Source organism: Pseudonaja textilis, chromosome Z (genome assembly GCF_049901715.1).
Source record: "Pseudonaja textilis isolate UNSWEBS1 chromosome Z, rPseTex1.2, whole genome shotgun sequence".
NCBI classification, from domain to species: Eukaryota; Metazoa; Chordata; class Lepidosauria; order Squamata; family Elapidae; genus Pseudonaja; species Pseudonaja textilis.
The window spans coordinates 58,170,537-58,176,637 of NC_142008.1; the positions used below are offsets into that span (position 1 = coordinate 58,170,537).

Below are 6,101 nucleotides of genomic sequence, written 5' to 3' on the forward strand. Positions count from 1 at the left end.
ATATTTCTTTTCCTGTAGATAAGATCTTTGCCAGCTGTGTGAGCTGCAGGTAACTCCTGCAGTGTCGTTAGGACCTTGACCTTTGCTGATAGCAAGGCAAGCATCAAAGCATACTGAGGTGTTGGTACCCCCCTGAGTGACATTATGGGTTATGTACCCATTTTTTGTTTGACTGGTAGAGAACATTCCTGCAAGATCAGAACTGGAGCCACCTTTGTATGCATAGACATATAGGGATGCTGTAATGGGTCTCACTGCCTTGGGCTCATAGCACTGAATGCCTTCAGCAGTGTAACATTGTGCATATTGAGTGTTGTTATGCAGACAAGGGGAGACCGTCGTGGAGTTGCACTCAGGCTTCAAGGTATGATAGATCAGGGTGGATTGGGTTTTCGTTCCGCTGCGAGTAGTTTTGATGCAGGCGTCGCAGGAGGATGGGGTGGCTGTTGTATCCCAGGAACGATGTGGAAACCCAGGAGGCAAGTGATGAATGCAGTGGGCAGCTTCATGATGCTGATGTAGGCAAGGCTGGTTTGGGTAGAAAAGGCCTCACTTGTCGTCCGGGGACCCAGGTGGTGGCATTGTTGTAGGAAACAGCCGCGTACCCTCGTCCCCAGGTTATAAGTTCAGCTGGCCCGTGCCATGTGGGATCTGGCAACTGTCGAAAGTAGACTGGAGGTCTAGGAGCATCCTTGGATGGAGAACAAAAGTGTCGAGAGGCGGCAGAAGAAGCAGGTGTGCCAGACTCATTCAGGAAATTCAGTGTAAATAAGCCCAAGTTAAGCTTGTTTTGCAGCGTGGGTAGCCCTGGGGTGAGTTTCCCCATCAAGTTTTGAACTTTGTCAAGAGCATTCTTTAGGGTCAGATTGGCTCTTTCTACTATGGCCTGCCCTAGAGAATTGTATGGAATGCCAAATTTGTACAAAATGCCCCATTGTTTACAAAAGGTAGCAAAGTTGGTACTAGTATAGGCGGGGCCATTATCAGTTTTTAATTCCGAGGGCTTTCCCAGGCACACAAATGACTGGATGCAGTGGTTAATTACATGTTTTGTGGTCTCTCCTCTTTGCGGGGAGGCCATGATGAACCCTGAGTATGTGTCCACTGAAACATGGATATATTTCCATGGTGCAAAAGGCGCATACTGGGTTACATCCATTTGCCAAATTTGGCAGGCTTTTAAGCCTCTGGGATTTACTCCCATTGGCAGGGCAGGGGCTTGCTTGCTGCAAGTAGGGCATTGTTGAATAATTGCAGCAGCCTCTTGGGGGGTGATTTGGAATTCCTTCATAAGAGCCCTTTTATTTTGATGAAAATAGTTATGACTGTCCCAAGGGGTTAGGGGAGAAAGAGAGAAAGTGGATAGAATAGTAGCAGCGGATGCGGCTGAAGCCGCTGCGTCGGCTCTGTCATTTCCTTCTTGTAATGGGACGGGAAATAGTTGATGACTTCGTATATGAGCAACAAAGAAAGGGTGGGAGCAGGTTGAGATGAGTTGCTGAAGCGAAATGAATTTAGTAAGAAGGTCATTGTCCAGAGTGGGGGAGAGATATGCATTGGAGATATTCTTTACTATAAAAGTGACATAAAGACTGTCCAAGATTAAATTGAAAGGTTGATCGGGAAAATGTTGAAAGGCCAATATAGCAGCAGCAAGTTCTGCCCTTTGGGCAGACGATTGTGACTGAGTAACTTTGGTGCACCATTGCCCTTCTGAAAACCAGGCACAGGCACCATATTGCTTTCCTCCATCTGCATATATAGTGATCGCAGAGGGAATGGGGGCTGTGGATTCTATTAATTGCCAATGAAAAGGAACCAGCTTATGTAAATTAAGCCGGTCATCTGCAGGGAGATGGCAGGAAATAGTCACCAGCCATTCTCCCATTACAATTTGTAATGACTCTGAATTCAATAGCATTACCTCCCTATCGGACAATGACATGGGGACAGATAGTACAGAGGGTTCAATAGCCATTAGGGCTTTACAACGTTGACACCCTTTGTGAATAAGTATAGAGAAGAGCAAAGGTTTGGGGTTAATGGATTTACGAGGGGTATGAGGCAGATGTATCCATTCTAGGATGAGAAGTTTAGAGAGACTTTGAGCAAGAATTGCAGTAGGTAGCTGAGGTGTATTGAGCAAGATTAAGGAAATAGGAGCATTGTTGTGACATCGATCAATCTACTTTTTTTGCATAATGTGCTGAATGTCCTGGGTGATTTTCAATTGATGATCTGTAAGGATAATTTTATCCCCTGGAGTGGTTCCTCCCTTTAATGCATCAAACAGGGGGCTGAGCATGTGTGTAGTGATGCCAAAATAGGGACGGGTCCAATTAATAGCCCCTAAATATTGTTGTAATTGTACGAGGGATGTGGTGCGGGGCAGGGCTAATGCTGGTAAAACTGGTGCCGAATAAGCCTGCATTAGCTTATGTCCTAGATATTGAAAAGGATGTCGTGTTTGAACCTTTTCCGGGGCTATGTGTAAACCACCTTGGTGTAGCAAGGTGATAAGGTTGTCCAGGGTAGCGGCAACTGTCCCTTCCGAACCGGGGGCACCTATGAGAATGTCATCCATATAGTGGTAGACTAGAAATTGTGGGTGTTGTGTTCTATAGGGCTGAAGGATTTGATCAACATAGTATTGGCACATTGTAGGGCTGTTGAGCATGCCTTGAGGCAATACCTTCCATTGATATCGTTTAGTGGGATGAGAATTGTTAGGTTGGGGAATAGTAAAGGCAAAGAGTTTACGGTCTTCCACATGAAGGGAGATAGAAAAGAAACAGTCCTTGAGGTCAATGACAACGATGTCATAGTTAGTGGGAATAAGGTTGGGATTAGGTAAACCACATTGGAGTGAGCCCATGGGTTGTATGATGGAGTTGACAGCCCTTAAATCGTGCAAAAACGCCATTTTCCAGATTTTTTCTTTATAACAAACACCAGAGTGTTGTATGGGCTAAGCGACGGCTCGATATGATCATATTGTAATTGTTCGGCTGTTAATTGCTGCAATGCAAGCAATTTATTTGCTGGCAACAGCCATTGATCAACCCAAACAGGAACGTCCGTGGTTAAGGTCAAGCGAAGGGGAAGAGGGTGAGTCATTCTAGCTGCAATTTAGGGCCAAATTGAGAGAGTAAGTCCCTCCCCCACAAATTCGTGTGAAGGGGGAGGATGACGGGCTTTATTTGTGCAGTCCCTGTGAGGTTTTCAGAAGTCACAGGGAGCCAAAACTTACTGATGTGAGCCGTTTGAATCCCTCCTATACCTCTTACCATGGGGAGGTCTCTGTTTCCCAGTCTGTAGGCCACTCGTCAGAGCATATCACCGAGACGTCAGCACCAGAGTCCAGAAGACCGGTGAAGCGGCAACCCTTGATTAAAGCCAAGAGTGTGGGCTTAGTTTCGGTGATAGATCTAGTGAGGGCAAGCACATCAGAGGGAAGTTGCGGTACCATGATCATTTTTGCTACGTCACCCTTTTGTAACTTCATTGGAAGAGTGGATAGCACAGAAAGGTTAATGGCTGAGAGTTTTGAGGAAGGATAAAGCAGATCGGGAACCAGAGAGATTCCTTTGAGGAGGGCATGAGGGTGAGATTGTATAAGAGCAGTTTTATCGTAGGAGAATGAGGCAGAAGGAGGAAGCTGTGCGCCGACAGAGAGTGGTAGATGGGGAAAGGATATGAGCACATCTTCTGCCACTGATAATTCATACACAGTGGATGGTATATGGGCAGCCTTGGGAGAGGGGCTAGCTGCCGGCCCCTCTACTCATTTCCCGAGGGTTCAGTTTTTGATCGACATTGATTAGCCCAATGATAGCCTTTCTTACATTTCAGGCAGACTGTTTTTGGTCGAACATCTCTACTGGCGAAGGGCTTTGCTGCCCCCCGCCAGGGGCTCAACATTGTGATTTAAAATGGCCAGGCTTCCCACAATTGTAACAATTACCAGATGGCTTATTACCTCTGGTGATAGCTGCAGCCATCATTTCGGAAGTGTATTGGTATGTTCCCACCACCCTGCAGGCTTGTAGGAATTGGGCTAGAGTGGCATCTGGAGAATTAATCAAGGGAGTAAGCAAGGTTTTACAGTCTGCATTAGCGTTCTCATATGCCAATTTAAGAAGAATTTCCTGCCGAGCTGCCTCATTTGTAATTTGCCTTTGTAGGGCCGTTTGGAGGTGTTCAATAGAATCGGCATAGGGTTCATTGGAATTTTGTAGAATTTTTGCAAAAGATTGTGCGGAGGTATGAGGACCATCCAAGCGAGAGAGAGCAAGCAGAGCGGCTTGTGCAGAAAGGTTAAGAGCATTAATAGGGCTATTATATTGAGCTGTGGGAGCAGCAAAGGCACCCTCTCCTGCCAGTTCATTTGTGGTAAGATTCGCATTTTGAGCTGCCAATAGGCGACAATGATGGAGAAACTCCGATTGCCATACAACAAATTGAGTCCCTGATAGAGTCATATGAAAAAGGCTATGCCAATCTGCTGGGATCATTATATGGGCATTAGCCATCATTCTAAATAATCCCATCATAAATGGAGCCTGAATACCATACATTTGTACAGCTTGTTTGATATCCTTGATTGATTTAACAGGGATGGGTTCCCAGTGCGGGACGTTTTGTCCCTGCGCGTTCTGCGCATAGACTAACGGGAACGCTGATGGGCAGTCGAAGTGATCTAACTCGCCAGTTCTAACTCCCGCAGTGATGGCGGCATGAACCGCGCCCATAGGAGGGAGTAAGGCAGGAGAGGAAGGCACAGAAGGGAGAGCAAGAGAAGAAGAAGAGGGATTGGGTGAGGGGGGGGTCAGGAGAAGGGGGGAGGTTTACCAACCTCATTTGCCTCCAGGGGGGCAGTCGGTTTAAGAGACACAGGCGCCACAGTGGGGGGCAAGAGTTGTACAGCAGGATTCACATAGGGAGGGGGTCCAGAAGGGGTTGCTCTAGAGAGGAGAGAGCCTCAAAAACCACCCTCCAAGCAATTAATATAGACGAAGGGGCCCTAGGTCTTGCATGAAGGTATTTTCTAATTTCCTTCCATACTGTAGTTTTGATACTGCCTTTAGCCGGATAAGAAGGGCAGTGTTGCCAAATGTATTCTAGGAATTCCTCAATAGAGGTTTTTGTGAGGGGGGCACGAAGGGAGCCCCCCTTTTTAAAGGTAAAAAAGTTTTGTTTGGTCAATTCTCTGATTTCCTGAATGTGAGCTGCCTGCTCCTTAGAGAATCTACCACCCATACTCACGAGGGATCCGTTGTCGCCAGCGATTCAAGCGGATGGGGTGCACCGAGTCTATTCCAGACGATGAGAATGGGTGTGCCAAAGATGTATCACTTTTGAGTGGATCACGTCGGGGTCACCAGTTGTGGTGGTCTCTCATGAAAAGAAGACACTACACAAAGTTGTCTTGGCATGAGAGCGCAGAGCGAACTCCGAAACCCTCTTTTATTAGAAGCAATTTTTGTTAACGTAGCAATTTTGTTAACGTCCTATCACAAACACATTACATCACACAACATGCACTGATCATTCGCATAAAGCATACAAGGCTGCAAAGTTTAAGTTTGCTACAGTTCTGGTTAGAAATGGCAACAATTTGTCCTTGCTCGTGTTCTAGCCAACCACCAGAAGGCTCCGTTGTCCTAGCACGTGCACAAAGAACAAAGAATCATAGTTCCCACACAGATCTCACAAGTATGTTTTGTCCTCATGTGATATTGAGAGATTTTGGGATTCCTTTGTGAGATAAAGATTTTGCTGTTACTGTGATATATATGATGATGTAAGGTTTCAGGAGATACTGTATATTTTGGGAGTAGTTCCAAAGATCACATGAGGGTACTGAGCCTGAAAAGGCATCTCATCTCATCAATGCTTATTTTTCTTTGTTAAGTTGGATACATTAAACAAATTACCAAACGATTCAAATTTGAAGCATGTATAGAAGTTACAGATTTTAGTTTGCCTTGCATCTAATTTGGCAGATCCTTCTGCATGTTTTAACTTCTAGTTAGAAATATGAGCAGTGCAAAAAGAACACATTATGCCAGAATGAGGGTTAAGAAAGTAAATCAAACTAT

The 6,101-nt window shown here is 45.6% G+C and overlaps 1 pseudogene; it reads right to left on the reverse strand.

The window, feature by feature from the left end:
- Nucleotides 1–3,669: 3,669 nt before the first annotated feature.
- LOC148124024 (endogenous retrovirus group K member 8 Gag polyprotein-like) lies at nucleotides 3,670–4,751 on the reverse strand (annotated as a pseudogene).
- Between the last annotated feature and the right edge of the window lie 1,350 nt (nucleotides 4,752–6,101).